The 18,833-nt window shown below is 35.7% G+C and overlaps 1 long non-coding RNA gene across 1 annotated transcript in view; it reads right to left on the reverse strand.

The window, feature by feature from the left end:
- The window catches only part of LOC112625107, a 90,001-nt gene extending 74,213 nt beyond the window's left edge, over positions 1-15,788 (reverse strand). Inside the window, exon 1 of the long non-coding RNA XR_003119525.1 lies at positions 15,596-15,788. This is a non-coding gene — a long non-coding RNA (uncharacterized LOC112625107). The remainder of the gene's footprint in view (positions 1-15,595) is intronic.
- Positions 15,789-18,833: the final 3,045 nt, after the last annotated feature.

Here is an 18,833-nt window from a genome sequence, read left to right on the forward strand (position 1 = left end):
TCAGTTCACAAGACAATGAAGCACAGTCTTCAAAGGACTGCAGGATAGAAAGTGCGACCCAGAAACAGTATCCACAGTCACAGTGTTATTCCAGTACGAGCGTGAAAGAACTTAATGAGGTATGAACCACACATTTAAAGAAAAAAAGAAAAAATTCCTGATAAGGCTTATACAATTAGAGATTAATGAAAATCATGAGTTCAGGATTGAAAGTTATCCTTACCTGGTGAGCGCAGAAACCATTCATATGTAGAAATAATAGTGATAAAACAGCATGACACTACCTGTCGTTCCTAGGTACCTGATAGTTTTCTGAGGACTTTCTTCAATTTTCTCAAAATTTTAGAATGCAGATACTATTATTATCTCCATTTTATAGACAAGAAAAATGGAAGTGTAAGTGGTCAAGGCCACTTTAAAAGGCACAGAAAGAGGCAGAGCAATTAGTTTGAATCCAGGAAGAGTCTCAAGGATGGCCAGCCTCCCTCCCACTTCCACTCACTGCCCTTGTAGCCCCCAGCCCTGCAACCACAGGCATTCCCGCTACAGAGCACACAAGGGCCATCACCCAACCCGGCTCAGGGTTATTAGGGAAGCCGTGTTGCCTTTTGATATATGTTGCATTTTAAGTTGAATTACTGTAGATCACTTAATGTAAAGGAATTCCTAGTATATTCAAAGTTATATTTTTCAATTTGCCATTGTTCTCTTTGTCATAGCTGTTATTCCCTTTTCTCTCTTGCCATCTCTTGGATTCATACTGTGATTATTGTATTTATTCAATTTTCTCTGCACTTGGCTTGTCAATGATACGTCCTCCTACTAGTATTTTAGTGGTGACCTTCCAGATTAAAACGTGCATCCTGGGCATTGTTGCTCTTATATTATTAGAGTGTATCATAAATCGGTACTTTTATATTCTCCAGACAAGTCTAGGGACATAGAGTACTTCAAGCACATTGATCTCCCTCTGTGTTCAGGACTGAATCTTGACAGATATAGATATAATAACTGTACAGAAAGGTCACAAATCATAAGTATGCAACTTGACACAAAATGAAAAGATCTGTATAAACAGCACCCACATCAAGAAACAGGACATGGCTAGGATAGCAAAAATTCTTATGTCATTTACCAGTCCTTACCACCTCCAAGAAAAACCACCATGTGACTTCTAACATTTTACAAAAAGGTGTTGTCTACTTTCAAACCTTAAAAATGAAATCATGATTACTATATACTCTTTTGCCTTACTTTCACTCCAGACTCCTACATATACCTTTGCTTCTATCCATGGTATTTTTTCATTTCAATTGCTGTCTAATATTGCACTGTACAAATTTACTGCAATGTTACAGTTTCTAATCCTGCGCTATCAAGCATTGTAAAAGACATACTGACTTAAAATAATTATATATGGAATTTATATGTATGTATATGTGTTATCTATAAAATGTTTACGTGTTAATTTAGATAATTATATATGTATATTATATATTCCATGCCAGAAGGCAAACCCACAGCCCTAACTCTCCTCTGCCTTACTCTGCATCTAAGTCTTCCGTAGAACAATGCTCTCAAGATTCTTAGAAGCCCGATTATTTCATAAAGAGGATCTCAAAGGCATTCCCTGAAGATATTTTTTAGGTCTTTTTTCTGTCTGAAAGATTTTATGAATCACTTCATTAAATATTTCTGGGTTCTTAATAAAGGATGTTATGGTGCTGAGATTTGTTCTTTGATAATTTGAGAATATTTTGCCATGAGGGGTAGGCTGGAAAGGAGAAGCAATTTTATTTTACAACCCAGCACGTCCTGGCTTTTTACAAGTTAAACACTTCTTTATGCCTTGTCTCTCCCCTCACATTTTATCTTAGACAATGAGAAGGTGCCAGACGGCACTTTAAATATTCTACCTGAAAATCTCCTTAGCTGGGTTCAATGGGCACTTTTCCTGGTTTTCTCATTACTGCAGATGACAGCGTTGTCAACACTTCGCCGTCTGCAAAATATGGGCCTTTTCCCCCCTCTTCCAATACCAGTTCCCCTCCTTTGACTCTTCACTAGCAGCCTCCTGGGGACCTCTACATACCTCACTAACGATTTTCTCAGGACAGACTTTAGGCTGTCACCCACTTTCTGGTTCTAACACCAGTGTCACAGATTCAAGTCTCATTTCTGGTATCCAATTCTGTTCCACTTATCATTGATACATAAAAAGTACCTCAAAATATAGTGACTTTATGCCAATCCTTAATTTTAGTGACAAACTTGTAATTTGGGTAGGACTATGCCGGGTCAGCTTATCCCTGCTATGCCCGCTGTTCACTGGAGTCAGATTGATTCAGGGCTTAGGGATTAATTTTCAAGGTGACTTGTTCATGTTGGGGGTGTGATGGCACAAGCAGGCAGCTGTAGGCTCATGCAAGGTTCAGTTTCTCTCCAGGCTGGTTACTCAGTGGGCTGCTTGGGCTTCATGATAGCATGGTGCCTGGGTTCTAAGAGTGAACATCTCGGGAGAATCAAGTAGCAACTGTCTGGTCATTTTATGACTTAGCTTCAGAAGTCACATAATGTCACTTTAGAAATAATTACCAGTCCACCCAAATTCAAGGGGAGAGGGATAATATACATCCCACCTCTGGAGAATAAAATTCTCAAAATTTTACTTTAAAAACAGTATGTTGGATGGGAGATTATTATAATCTGTCTCACACCATTGAACTATTTCCCTGTTAAATAATGTGTCTTTGTTTTTCTATTTGAGGATAAACAGTGCCACAAGTATTATTTTAGTGCATTTTTTTTGAGAACACATGTTTACATTTGTGTAATCATCTAGAAGCATAACTATCAGATGTTAGGATTTGTATATGATTAGCTTTAGAAGATGATGCCAAACAGGTTTCACAACTGGATTACAGGCATGCCTCATTTGGTTGTGCTTCTCGGATACTGTGTTTTTATTTATTTATTTAATTAATTATTATTATTTTATTTTTGATATGGAGTCTCTCTCTGTTGCCCCGGCTGAAATGCAGTGGCATGAACTTGGCTCACTACAACCTCTGCCTCCTAGGTTCAAGCGATTCTCCTGTCTCAGCCTCCCGAGTAGCTGGTATTACAGGTGTGCACCACCACACCCGGCTAATTTTTTCTATTGTTAGTAGAGACAGGGTTTCTCCATGTTGGCCAGGCTGGTTTCAAACTCCTGACCTCAGGTGATCTGCCCACCTTGGCCTCCCAAAGTGCTGGGATTACAGGTGTGAGCTACTGCATCTGGCCAGATACTGTTTTTGTTTTTGTTTTTTTTTAAACAAATGGAAAGTTTGTGGCAACCTTGTATCTAACAAGTCTATTGGTGCCTTTTTTTTTTTTTTTTTTTTTTAAACAACAAGCACTCACTTCATCTCTTTGTGTCACATTTTGGTAATTTTTGCCATATTTAAAACTTTTAAATTATTATATCTGTGATTAGTGATCTTTGATGTTAATATTGCCATTATTTTTGGGTGCCACAAATTGTGCCCATATAAGATGACAAACTTGATAGATGTATGTGTTGTGACTGCTCCATCAATTAACTTTTCTCCAATCTCCTTCTTTCTTTTGGGGCCTTCCCTGAGACACAATGATACTGAAATTAGGCTAGTGAATAACCCTATAATGACCTCTAGTGTTCAAGTGAAAGGAAGAGTTGCACAACTCTGACCTTAAATCAAAAGCTAGAAATGATTAAGCTTAGTGATGATGGCATGTTGCATATTGAGATAGACTGGAAGCTAAGACTCTTGGGCCAAATAGCCAAATTGCGAATACAAAGGAAAAGTTCCTGAAGGAAAGTAGAAGTGATACTCCAATGTACATATGAATGATAGGCCTTATGGCTGATATGCAGAAAGTTTGAGTGGTCTGGATAGGTCGAACCAACCATAGCATTCTCTTAAAGCCAATGCCTAATCCAGAGCAAGGCCCAACTCTCTTAAATTCTGTGAAGTCTAAGATTGGTGAGGAAGCCGCAGAAGAAATTTTGAAGCAAGCAGAGGTTGGTTCATGAGGTTTAAAAAAAGAAACTATCACCATAACATAAAAGTTCACAGTGAAATAGCAAGGTCTGACGGAGAAGCAGCAGTGAATTATCCAGAATATCTAGCTAAGAAAATTGATGAAGGTGGCTGCACTAAACAACAGATTTTGAATGTAAATGAAACAGCCTTCTGCTGGAAGAAGATGCCATTTGAGGCTTTGCTAGTTAGAGAGGGGAAGTCAAGGCCTGGATTCAAAGTTTCAAAGGACAGACTGACTCTCTTGTTTGGGGTTATGCAACTGGTGACTTTAACTTGAAGGCAATGCTCATTTACTATTCCCCAAATCCTAGGACCCCTGAGAATTACATTAAGTATACCCCGCTTATGCTCTAGAAATGGAAGAACAAAGTCTGAATGACAGCACATCTATTTGCAGCATGGTTTACTGAATAATTTAAGCCCACTGTTGAGACTTACTACTAGGAAAAAAAGATTGCTTTCAAAAGATTATTGCTCACTGACAATGCACCTGGTCACCCAAAAGCTCCAATGAACAGGTACAGGGAGATAAGTGTTTTAATGCTTGCTAACACATCATTCATTCTGCAGCCCATGAATGAAGGAGTAATTTAGATTTTGAAGTCTTATTATTTAAGAAATACATTCTGTAAGGCATTGTTCCCATAGATAGTGATTCCTTTGATAGATCTGGGCAAAGTAAATTGAAAACCTTCTGAAAAGAATTCACCACTTTAGATCTCATCAAGAACATTCATGATTTATGGAAGGAGGTCAAAATATCAAGATTAATAGGAATTTTTAAGAAATTGATTCTAACTGTCATGGTTGACTTTGAGGGGTTCAAGTCTTCAGGGGTGGAAGTTTTTGCAGACGTGGTGGAGATAGTAAGAAAACTAGAACTAGAAGTGGAGCCTAAGGATGTGACTGAATTGCTGCAATTTCATGATAAAATTTGGATGGATAAGGATTGCTTCTTATAGATGAACAAAGAAAGTTGTTCATGAGATCGAATCTCCTGGTGAAGATGCTGTGAGCATTGTTGAAATAACAAGGATTTAGAATATTACATAATATTAGTTGATAAAGGCAGTGGCAGAATTTGAAAGGATTGACTCCAATTTTGAAAGAAGTTCTACTGTGGGTAAAATGCTATCAAACAGGACTATAAGCTGTAGAAAAAATATTTCATAAAGGCAATAGTTAATCAATGTGGCAAACCTTATTGTCGTCTTTAAGAAATTGTGACAGCCATCCCATCTTTCTTCCAACAGCACTCTAATTAGTCAGCAGCCATCAACATCTAGGCCTGATCCTCCATCAGTAAAAGATTACGACTAGGTGAAGATTCAGATGACCATTAGCATTTTTTTAGCAATAAAATATTTTAAAATTAGGGTCTGTACATGTTTCTTTAAAGACATAATTCTATTGCACATTTTTAGACTACAGCATAGCATAATATAATTTTTGTATCCATTGGGAAAACTAAAACATTTATGTGACTTGTTTTATTATCATACTGGTTTTATTGAAGTAGTCTGTAAGTGAACCCACATATCTCTGATGTATGCCTGTTTATGATTTTACAATCCCACTAACAGTTTATTTCCACTCCTCAAAAGTACTTGTATTTTTGTGGGCTAATAATAGCTGACAATTATTTGCTTCTTGTCCTTGAGAAGGAAAGTCTGCTTCTCTCCCCTTTCAATCAGCTCTTGGCCCAGCAGACTGCAACAGAATTGAAGCTGTAGGACTTTCAAAGCTAATTAGAAATTATGAAAACCCAAACCTTGTGGTTTCCGTTTGTGCATCTTGAGATCCCCTTAATGAGAGCTACACACCCCGATGGAAGTGGTCTGACCATCCTGAGATCATGTGCTGAAGGTCTTGTTGACAGTACGGTCCCAGCCTTCTAGGACATTTTCTAGATGCCTGTCACATGAGTGAAGTTGTCTTGAGTATTGCCCACCAGCCCACTGCTAGACTAGTCTTGAATACTGCTAATGATTTCCACCAAGGCCATGACAGAAGAATCACCAGTGTAAGGCTGCTGGATTCTTGACACATGACATCATGAGATAGAAATAAGGAAACGGAAATGTAATGAGAAAGACATAATGAGATATAAAATTGAAGTGTTTTAATCTATTAAGTTTTGGGGTAGTTCATTCTGCTGCAGTAGATAACTGGAAGGGTATTGTTGTTTTAGCCATTAAGATGGCTGTTTTGCTTTAGCCATTATGATGTACATGCAGTAATATAGCACTGTGCTTTTAGTTTGCATTTCACTGACTATTACAGTGCTGAGCAAGTTTCCGTATTTCAATAATCTTTAGTGATGTGCCTGTGCAATTTTTTTTTCTTTTGTCATTTCACATTGAGGTTATTTTTCTTTGTGGTTTCCGGATTGTTTACATTACATTGACCTATATAGAGTTGGGATTTTTAAAAATTTCTCCTTTAATTCTGTTTCCTACTGCTTTATTCATCTTGAAGCTTGATTAATGGTCCTATACAGATTTAGGATTATGATACTTTCCAGATATGTTGGCCCTTTGTGACAGTTATCTTTTAACACAGTATTTTATAATAACTACACAAATCTGGTAGCCAAAACAATAAGGAGGTATATATTTCTTACAAGTCAGTGGAATGACTGGGCAAAGTTTTTGGTTAAAGATAGATTCACAGATGCAACTGCAATTCGCTGGGGGCACTTAGGCAATTCTGCCAAGCTTGGCTTAGTGCTCCCATAAGTTTCATAAAACTGTGCTCCCCTCCATGTGGTTCTCATGTTCACAAGTCTCCTATCACGTTGTCTGCTGGCCTTCTTGAAATATTCTAAGTGTGGCCCCTCAGTCCAACACACACACACACACACACACACACCAGGGAGAAATTAGAAGCACATGATACTCTTTCAAGCCTTTGCTTTCAATAAATCTGCTAATTTCCTTTTAGCCAAAGCAAGTTTGTCAGTCTGTACCCAATCAGGAGAAAGAGATGACACCGTTATTTAAATAGAAGAAGTTTAATATAAATAATTATGAAACTATATTAGCTTCATAAAGATGAAGCTATCTTTACATCACATGTTCCAAGATCTTTACATACATCTGTATGTAAAGATAGTTAATAGGTGCTCTAGGGTTGTAAGAAAATCAATAAACGAGGGGAAAACTAACAAAGAGGGTGGTGTTCTTCCAAGGCTAGAGATCCAATCTTATTAAAGGAGCTGTGGCTTTAGCTTACTTGAGGACGGTGACACACACCGATGGCATCTGCCAGAGTTAGTTCAGTCACCTGGTAATCAGGCTATAACTTTCATGCACGTGAAGGTGAGCTGAGACTTGAGGGTAGGTATGCAGTGAGAGTTGGAATGTCACTATCATTGGCAAACACACAAAAAGAACACAAAGTTCATGTAGAGGAGGCCATGAAGAGTACCCAGGGCAACAGAGAGCTAAGGCTTGCGAGTGGGTTCATACAATCATGTCACTGATGTATGTATGAAGCCTAAAGCACGTGATTTCCATGTCAGGAGGGCCCCCGGAACCAACCTTCCAGGGTGCAGGTAAACCTAGGCTGGCGGGATATTGCACAGGGTGCTTCTGTGGGTATGAGGCTGGGAGCATGCAGTATTTACAGCAGGAGAGCTGTGAGAAATACAGCTCTATCCTGCAGACAAGATAAAGGCACATAGGGAGAGTAGGGTGCTACTAGGAGGCTTGGAACATGTGATGTCTGTATTAGGGGCCCTGAGAAGTCACCAGGCCAGGCCAGAGCCATAGGACCACTAAGCGGCTACCACTTTGGGCATGGGCTGGGGCAGAGACCCAGCAGATGTCCCCACATTTATGGCCACAGATAGATCATAAAGCAGGAGCAAGAAAAAAATATACATATATATATATATATATATATATAACTCAAAACTTAGAAGAGCAAGCTTTTTCTTTCTACATTGTCTTTCTAGTGACCTCTCCTAACAAAACATCATGCTCACTGAAAAGGAGAAATAAATAAAATGATATTGCAGAGTAGGTGCTGGGGGTGAATTTGGAGCTAAGGGGCCGTAAATTGATGACTAACACAGGCAGTCATGTCGCAAATCTTATATTCAGCACATGGGAAAATTGACGCCATCTCTTTAGCGAGAAAGCTGCAAAAACATAAGACAAAGGGCATATATAAACATAGAGCTTAAGTTTTTTGGTGATCAATCAAAAATGTAATCAACCACAAATCAGTCCCTGGCCATAATGACTCACAAAACTTCCTTGTAGAAAACATGCTCATTTCTTTCCTTGATCCCTCCTCACATTTCATTCAGTTACATCAAATTCATAATTGAGGATCTTCTGATCAACCTCAAATTCATATATGTGGTTCCTTTTGTGTAGCTCCTTATATTCTGCAGAATTTTTGATGAGAGAGATGTTATCTGGACCCCCCACCACCTGTAACTTCAATGGTGCAAAAGAAAAAGATAACGACCTGATGCAGTTATTGTAGAAAATTCTAATTTTCTACTCAAGAATGAGAACAATGGCTATCTAGTTGTCCCTGTTTCAATGGTATTCTGAAATCTAGCTTGGAAAATGTTGGCAGATACTCCAAATTTTGGAATATTTTATTTAGGACTTAATTATAATAACTGAGAGTAGACCTACATTTTTCTCCACATCTCTTGGTCCTTATTTTTTTGACATTCATTTTATTTGTATTCTTCTCCTTAACTACTTCTGAAAGGACATTGGAAAATTTGTGACTTAACCAACTTTTACATTCTCCTTTCTCCCTGTAGAAAGGTATGGCAGAGAGCTTTTGTTTTTGCACTTAGAGCAACATGAGTTCATTTAAATCCAGGTTGGAGGCATTTTTGACAATTAAACTCCCTTAGAAATTTTGTGGGTTTCCCATAAAAGTGACTTCATTGAACACCATTTACCAAAATCCACTCCTACATTTCCCTTACAAATATGCTACTCTTCCTATATACATGATCACTTTGGCCATAATAAGCTGGTATATCACAATGTTCTTTAGATTTTTGAAACTGAGATAGTATCCTATACACTACATATCTGAGATGGTACCTATCTTAATTAATTCACAAGTCTTTTACTGCCATACCCTTTATTTTATATGTAATTGCATTTTCTTTTGAGAATCTTTTGCTCTCCAGAATGTTTGAAGATTACACTTTCATATCTAACATATTAAGTTCTCTTTGCTCTACAATTTCTGTAAATTCTTCTCTGGATGTTCTAGGACAGCTTATTATATGTAGCTATTAAGGGCCAACTGACCCATTCAACATTCCATTAGAAATATGTTTTGTTTTGGTCCTAACCAACTGTTCATTAGGTATATTTTTCTATATTCTAATTTAATGCACATGATTATTCTATGGTCATTTCATCACTACCCAACACAGGTTGTTATGTTTCTGGTTTTCTATAATAATTTTCTTGCCATTTTCTAGCCTTTCCTATCAATTTTCTTGCTAGTTTTTTTTCAGCTCTGTCCACTGTCAAGTACTAAAGCCAGTACATATTATACATTTTGTTATGATATCACTCCTCTTTTGATACCAGTTTCTGTATCAGTTCTCTATTTTACATAACAATGTTTCTAAACGCAGTGGCTTAACAAGTGACATATTATTCTTTATCTGTCTACAAGAGAGCTGAGTGGTGATTGTATTCATTTATCAGTTCACTACCACAATCCTAGTCAGCAGCATGTAGGCTAATTTATTGATCTTGGCTGGTCTCTCACTCCCACGCTCTGGCCTCCTTCTTTGGAAGCTGTCTGACTATTGGCTGGACTATTCCAGTCTTAGTTTGGACAACTTATCTCTTCCCATGTGTTTCTTTTAGCCACATGTTTCTAAATTCTTTCCAGAAGGATAGTTTGGGCACATTCTTATGACTATCACAGACAAGCAAAAGAGAAAGCCAAAACCCACAAACACTTCATCAAGGTTTTATTTATATTAAAGCTGCTAACTTTGGCTAAGACAATTAATCGCAGTAAGCCAAAATTTAAGGGCTGGGAAAATATACTCAAACAAATTAGTTAAATGAATTTCACAGTCACTGCAAAGGACATGGATACTGGTGGAAATGCACAGTTGAGGTTACCAATACAATCATTCATTTATACACCTTTGTCATTATAAAATATACATCTCTTTCTCTCTTAATGCTATTTGTTTTACCTTAAAATTGAATTTTCATGATATTAATGTAGATAAACTTTTTTTGTTATTATTTTATGTTATTTTTCATTCCATTTCAACATTTCTGAGTACAACTATTTGTAATTTTTAAGACAAATTGCTTTTTTTAAGGCCAATAATCTTAGTGTTTTATGTAGCATATTTAATCCATTTATATTTATTGGTATTGCTGATATCTCACTTTTTCTCTTTATTTTCTCTTTGATCTACCTCTTCTGTGTTCTTTTTATTCCATTTTTGATTTAATTAATTTTGTCTTATTAATTTTTTACTATGCTTCTACCTTTTACTATAGAGATTAAAGCATGTATTTTGATGTATTATGGAGTTTAAAACAAATGAATATTTTGACCCTTCTCACAATACCGTTAGCATCTTTAAAACTGTTGAGCTCTATCAACTCCCCACCTACCTCTTGCATTTCATGAACATGTATATCAATGTACATATTTTGGCCATCATAGGAAACTAATAATTATTTATTAAAATGAATAGTAATTTACATATAGTTACTCTTTTCAGTGCTTTTTATTTACATTTCTTCGTGGAATCATTTTCTTTCTAATTGAAACACATATTTTAGTTTTATCCTTTTAACATATTCCTACTGGCAACAAATACTGTCAAACTTTTCTGAAAATATTTTTATTTTCTTTTATTTATTCCTTGAATCTTTGTTTTTCTTGGAACACCTTTGTTTCCCCTTCATTTTTGAAAAGAATTAAAAAGTACAGTGAGTTCTCATTTATTCTGAGGGGACCTATTTTCTTCCTACAGGACACCTACCTAGTCAACTACCTTTTTAATTTCAGTGATAATTTGCTCATTGGAGGTATTATGTGGCACCCAATAATTAAGTAGTGAAAATAAAATAGCAACAAAATGAGGTAAAAAATGTTTAAAAATTGAAGTGTTTTCCTAAACTTGTAGACAAAGGTATCATCTTTACAAACGTTTTGAGTCATTTTTTTCTTTCAGTTTACTGACAAATACCATAGTTCCCTCCATTGTAAGTATCATATCATTATACATATTTATTGATTGAAGGGGTATTTCTGATGCTGTATGATAATAAATTACATCTGTTTTTGTGATCATGTCCACTTGATATGTTCATAAAAGTTGCAGACACTCTTGCCATAAATACATTTAAATATCAAATTTTATACATACACAGAAAATTGTGTATACAATTGCAGTGAATTCACACATCTAACTAAATTATACTTAATAAAAGTAGAGCTTGGGCCAGGCACAGTGGCTCACGCCTATAATCCCAGCACTTTGGGAAGGCCGGGGCGGGCAGATCACCTGAGGTCAGGAGTTCGAGAACAGCCTCAACATGGAGAAAACCTGTCTCTACTAAAAATACAAAATTAGCCAGGTGTGGTGGTGCATGCCTGTAATTCCAGCTACTCAGGAGGTTGAGGCAGGAGAATTACACGAACCTGGGAGACGGAGGTTGCAGTGAGCCGATATCACGTCCATTGCACTCCAGCCTGAGCAATAAGAGTGAAACTCCATCTCAAAAAAAAAAAAAAAAAGAAAAAGTAGAGCTTGGACACTGATTAAACTTTAACTACCAATTATTCAACTACTCATTGTTCTATAGCACACTTACTCAAATAAGCTAAAAAAGAGCATAATAATTTAATAGATACTTCTAATTTTTTTCTTTTAGGAATAATTGCTACATATTTTCTCTATATAATTACAGAAGTAATTATTGTTTTGTTACTTTATGTATTTTCAACATTTATGGAAAATATTAAGGAATATTGACATAGAAAAGTTACCTTTTATTGCATTATTTTTAAAATTAAATTATTTTATCTATTTTTGGGCATAAAATTTATAGATGACTAAAAATGTTGCATGTTTAAAAAGATACAAAGGTTATTGAGTAAGTGGAAAGCTAAAACACAAATCCATTAGACATATAGTGAATAAACATCTCATAGTTTATACATCAACAGAAATTACAATTGTGCTGCTTTTCTGTTAGATGGGGGACAGATTTATATGGCATACTTGCTACCTTTTCAACTTATATTTTCTTTGATCAATATTCATCATTTAATAGAATACTTTACCTGAATCTTCACTTTATGATACTGTTCTTTTACCAAGTTATTAGCACTTTGGAAGAATGGTGTTGTTAATTTTGCTTTCTGAATCTCCTACAATTAGAGAACATAGCAGAACTCTTTTTACAGGTTAATCAACCAAAATGTTATCTAGGTAAGATCAGTTATGAAATGAGGACTATATATTCATGAATTCAAATCCAATGAATATCCCACCATATTTCTACTATGATTCTTAGCAATAATAACATAAGGACTTCATTAAAACACATAAAAAGAAAAATGAAAAAACAAACCAAAAAACCCCAACACCATCAAAAGGAGGTTGGTTAATTTTGATAGGTTCAAACAGCCTTTGCGCACAATTTTCCCATAGAAAAAAGTTCAAAGTCTTTAAGACTTGCAAAGTCCTTGATTGCTTCTCTGGTTTCATTGTCATTAACGCCTTCCCTTCCACCATCTGCACTAACATTTTACTCTGTAGTTATAAGTTGTTTCTGGGTTTCAAAAGTTTAATGTTTGTTCTCTCTTTCTATTGGCTTTCCCAATATTACTCTTCTCTTACCCATAAAGTAGCAATAAACTCACTGTATTTTGTGTTTTTCATTTTCTTCATAACTCCTACAAACTACATACTGAGTAAAGGAGAAACCATGTCGCTTTTGCTTGTCATTGTAGCTCCAGTGTTCGGAACAGTAATGGGTACATGTTTGTTGAATAAATAGCATAAACATACTGCTAGTGAGTCTGATATTTCCAATCTAGAGCATTAATATAGCTATGTAAATAAGTTTCCCTGATTAATTTCAGTGCCTTTATATTAGAAACTACAACGATTCTGCTAGAGAGAAAAAAATATTACTTGTACTAAAACACATATTTTCATAGAAATTCTCTAGGATCCTCTCTCAGTAAAACATCTACTGAACATTGGATGCTATATTCCATTAATGCTATTTTAGGAATGATAGACTAAAAAATTTCTAGAGTAAGAGAACATATTATTATATGTAGTAGCCTCTACATTATTTAAGTGTTTGATACAACCGGTAGAACTATTTGAATATCATGTTTAAGAGGGCTTAAATGTCTATTAATATAATGTTCTAATGCTAAAGGCTAAGAAGATCTGGTTGCTAAACCAACTGAGAGCAGTATTATCTTGAAATATATATCAGTTTTATAGCAACATAAAGTTAGACTGTAGCTATGATAACTTTATCTCTAGTGATCCACTGAGGGCAGTGTAAGGGTTTTATGATGATATCTTCATTCTGTCAATCATCCCATTTTAAACCTAGATCTTGGGATATTTGTTAACAAGATTTCTTTACAATTGGAATCATACTTTAAGATTCTGTTGTGACAAATATCTTAAATATAAATATTTGCAGAACAGTAGTCTTGTAATCTAATGTGGTTTGGTACCCGAAGTCTTCTAAATAACTTAATTTTCTATGTAACCATAGTATTAATATAACAACTCTGTACTACAGTAATAGCCTTTTTAAAATATTCAAAATATTTCACGCCTCTAGAGGCAACAAATAAAATATATTCAAATTAATATCCTGTTGTGATCATTGTAATGAACAAACAAATTTTGCTTCATGACTCAGGTTCATCATTTTGCTTAGTGATTTTACTTTTCTCTAGAGTATGGGCAAGTGCTGTGAACTCAGCATAATCTCAGGTTTATTCATTCCTAAATAAATTTTACCTACCGCCATGATTTAATTAATAAGCCACCATTGTTATTGTGTGTGTGTGTGTGTGTGTGTATGTCTGGGGGAATTGCCTTTTCTAAAGACAGTGTAATGCGCATTCTTTCACTCTAACAAAACTGTGGTCTCCATATATAAATATGACATCAGTGGTATTCTGAAGAAAGACTAGAGCAGTATAGTCAAAATACAATGCAGAATACATTGAAGTGTCCAAAGAATAAGGCAGGTGGTGCATCTTTATGAAACTATTACCAATCAGAAGATGAGCAGAGTCTGTGTCAGAGAGGTAGTCCTGAAACAGGGCTTTGAACGTTGCGGTTAAGAAAATAACACGTACCTCAACATTTCAAAATCAGGTTTACATAAGCTACTAAATATTCACCAGGGACAGTTTATCCTTAAACCATAAAGCTATGCCAAGTATAGTTCATAAAACTGCTATGGGGAAGTTCCCATTTGTCTCTACAATGTGTTCTGAGAAACCTTACTGTAGAGCAGATTGTTATAAAAATTTTATATTTTCTCATAGGAACAATGTTATAATTTGATGTTATACGGTAGACCAAGCATTTAATAAATCATAGACATGATTGAAAATGTGTCCGAAAGTAACATACAACTACAAATTTGTGCAATAATTTTAAATGATAAAATTATGCTCAGTGGGTGTTCTATTCAATGAGCATAAATGTACCATATACTCTGATAATTCACAGTCCCCCAGTGAATCATAAAATGAAAGCAGAATATATAAAAATACAATTCTGCTGCATTATCAACTTGACCTATGATAAGATTAATTTAATTTTCCTCTATTATTTTGTATATTCTTTTCTCTAGGGACCTCCTCATTCTATTACTACACCCCCATACACAATTGAAATAGTTCCTATATTCAATGTAAATTTCAATACTCAAAACCATCCCACTTACAGTATAATTAAATGTTGAAACTGAGACACATCTCAGACCAAGTGTGGAAAAGATCAGATGGCTATTTGGAAACCCTATTTCTAAATGGTAGAGGGTATGCCTGAGTTACTATTGACATACATCTGTATGCAGGTTTTGTTTGTTTTTGTTTTGTTGTATTTTTGGAAGTCAATTGTATAAAGGAAAAAAATTACTCTTTGAATACCTAAAAAACACATGAAAGAATCTCCTTAATTCTTTCTATCTGTTATGTTCAAAGAGGTGTCATTGCAGATACTGTGCAAATGTATTTATTCCAGGCCTTAAGTGTATTTCTTTAAAATTTTGGTCAATATGCTTTTATTGTTTTTTAGCTGTTTTTATCTATAGTATCTTCAGTATTTTCTGACATCAGCTATTCCCAGTCTCTTATATCTTTAATTTTTTAATCTCGCTGAGGCAATTTGGCTAATAAGCATGTTCAAATTTCACCTGTGTCCCAATGTAAACACACACACACACAGAAAAACTAAAAAAAAAAAAAAAAAAAAAAAAAAAATTAAGAACTGTTACCTTTTCCCAGACATCAGTTTGTGTGTTTAAAACAAACCCTCAAAGGATGACTGTGCATACTGCCTCTGCCTCTGCTTCCCGTTCTCATGAGAGTGAAGCTTCATCCCCTCTGCTTTCTGGCTTTCTCAAATGTTTTTTAAAGTCAGTAGTTGACAAAGTCAATCAGCCTTTGCCATTCCTCCACTTTTTCTCCTCTGGAACTTGTAACACTGTCAACACTTCTTGGAAATTCTGTAATCTCTCACAACACGCTCTTGTACTCCTCCTGCTTTTACTGCTGTCTTCTCAGCTTTATCTTACTCCCTAACACAGTTACTGCTCTAATATTCTGAGCTTGTTTATCTTTCTCAGCACAGTTACCCTTAGCCATCTAATCTATGCACAGTGTTTTTCATTTCTTGACAGAGAAAGTTTCCCAATTGTCCATCCATGTGCTGACTTCTCCAGGACTCATGTGCTGTAACACCCGCTGGGAATTCCGAGCTGGTTATCTCCCCAGAAGTTTTCTGCCCTAGATAAGCTACTTGCTTTCTTCCCGTTTTATCAGTCTCAAAGCTACTTGCTTTCTTCCTGTTTTATCAGTCTCAAACCTAACTGCTCTCTAAAACTCAGGTGCGATATCAACCCGGCTGTGAAACACTCCAGTCTCAATAAATGCTCCTTCACTTGTGCTATTTGGTACCTACATTTAGAATATATGACATCTATTTTTACATTTGTTTACTAAATGTGTTTGTTTCACTACAACAGTATTTTCAAATTTACCAAAGGAAAATAAACAATTCCAAAACAGCAAAGTTATTAAATAGTCAGTTAGAAACTAATTCGGGAATATTCATATATATGTGTGTTAAAAGTTAGACTTATTTCCAGGATTTTTTTTTATCAGTATTTGTGAAAATGCTAATAGCGTTAAAATACAGTGACCTTAAAAGCTAACAAAGTGACAAACTTGGCTTCCTTTTCAGAAGTAGGCATACTGTCTCCAAAGGGTTTACTACAGATACTTGGTCTATATATTTAGTGCTGAATTATATGATTCTAAACATTAAAATGTAAACAGCACATTTAACATAAAAAGAAAACTAGTTCTAGATGAGATACATATGTTTCACAGAGATTCTCAGTTATTAATGTTGCTACAAAATTTCCATTTTAATAGCACCACAAGAATCCAGGTATGCCTAAGATAGTCTCCATTAAGAATCAGTGAGGCGGAGCTTGCAGTGAGCTGAGATCCGGCCACTGCAACTCCAGCCCGGGAGACAGAGCGAGACTCCGTCTCAAAAAAAAAAAAAAAAAAAAAAAAAAAAAAAAAAAAAAAGAATCAGTAGCAATCTTATGTTGCAAAATATGGGGTGTCTTCAGTTCTTAATATGTTAATTTTTATCTTAATTCTGTGATACCACTTCAGTGTGGAGAAAACTGAAAAAAATACACATCATGTTCACTGCTGATTAAAAGCTTTTATTTACATTTTTACCTGATTTTTCATTCTAACCTAATATGCTAATTCATTAAGTAAACTTGATATATCATATTGCGAATTATTATGAGTAGCCCAGATGGAATCTTCATGTGAATTCAAAATAAAGGCATCCTATCTCAATATGCTTTGCTTCCAATTGTAATACTGATTTTGTTGGAACATATATGTCATTGGTATCTATCAAATTATTGTTGCAACCAACATATAAATACATTATATTTGTGAATGAATGGCACCTCCTTAAACTGTGGCCTGCTTGTGTAATACATGACCCCACAGCAATGTGCGCTGTGTGTACAGGCCCTGGACTGTGCTACATTTTGCAGATTAAATGCCCCTGAGCTTCAGTTTCTGAATTTCTTAAAAGAGAATGGCACCTGTCTCATGGAGTTTCTGTAAGCATATGGAGAAGTATTACAACATTAAGTATAAAATCATTATTCAATAAATCTGCTTCTGTGTCTGTGTGTTATTTTTTAACCTATACTTAAGAGCTCTGAAGATTCACTTAAGAATGTTGTCCTAATGGTCATTAGGGCATGGGTCAGTACATTTCTTTGCAGAAAGTACCACATAGTAAATACATTAGGCTTTGCAGGCCGTATGTTCTCTGTTACGACTACTCAACCATTGTATTATAAAAGAAGCTGTGGATAAGACAACATGCAAATGAATGATCATGAGTGTGTTCTAATAAAATTTAATTGACACACACAAAAATAGTGTGTCTGATTTGGTCCACAGGTTATAGTTACTGACTTGTCATCCCAGTCCGTACTGTCTCACTTCTTCCTTAATACCTAGAGGCGTTATATTAGTCTAATTTCAATTTTTAGGCCTTGATTCAGAAAAAAATTTCAAAGTAAGGAACATTAATTTTCTCTTAAAGCTCGGTTTGTGTCTAGTTTGGCTGAAGTTAGAGAAAGTGTATTTGCTGAAGGCCTCTTTTACTTAACTGTATGTATGTCTAAAGTTTTTTATTTTCCTTTTATCTTGTCTAAACTGATGTTTTTCTTCCCTTCTTTTGGGAAGAAAATACTTTTTTTTTTTCTATTGACATTCATTATTTAGGCATTCCATTTTTTCACTTTTTTCTCATTTTTATAAATATATTTTTATAAATCTAAGCAACTATATTTTCTACAGTTATATAGTTTTTTAATTAAATAAAGTCCTCAAGGCAGCCTTTCTCATATTCTAGGGTGCCCAGCATCTCTGTCGTAGCTTTTGTGGCCTGTCAAAATTCCTATATTCTGATAATCTGTCTCCTTATAAATTTTTGCTCAGACGAAATTATCGACCCTATTAATGGTCAGAGCTATTGTTCTACAAGCCACCATTAACTCTAGTTCGAGGCCTGAAGCAATCTGTGAAAGAAGGCGTTGGAAAAATGCAGGTGTTTTACCATATATCACAGAAAAGCTAATTTAGCTTTCTTTTTTTTTTATTTTTTTTTTGAGACGGAGTCTCGCGCTGTGTCACCCAGGCTGGAGTGCAGTGGCGCGATCTCGGCTCACTGCAAGCTCCGCCTCCCAGGTTCACGCCATTCTCCTGCCTCAGCCTCCGAGTAGCTGGGACTACAGGCGCCCGCCACCACGCCCGGCTAGTTTTTTGTATTTTTAGTAGAGACGGGGTTTCACCATGTTAGCCAGGATGGTCTCGATCTCCTGACCTCGTGATCCGCCCGTCTCGGCCTCCCAAAGTGCTGGGATTACAGGCTTGAGCCACCGCGCCCGGCCAATTTAGCTT

Source organism: Theropithecus gelada, chromosome 5, assembly GCF_003255815.1.
Source record: "Theropithecus gelada isolate Dixy chromosome 5, Tgel_1.0, whole genome shotgun sequence".
Lineage (NCBI taxonomy): Eukaryota > Metazoa > Chordata > Mammalia > Primates > Cercopithecidae > Theropithecus > Theropithecus gelada.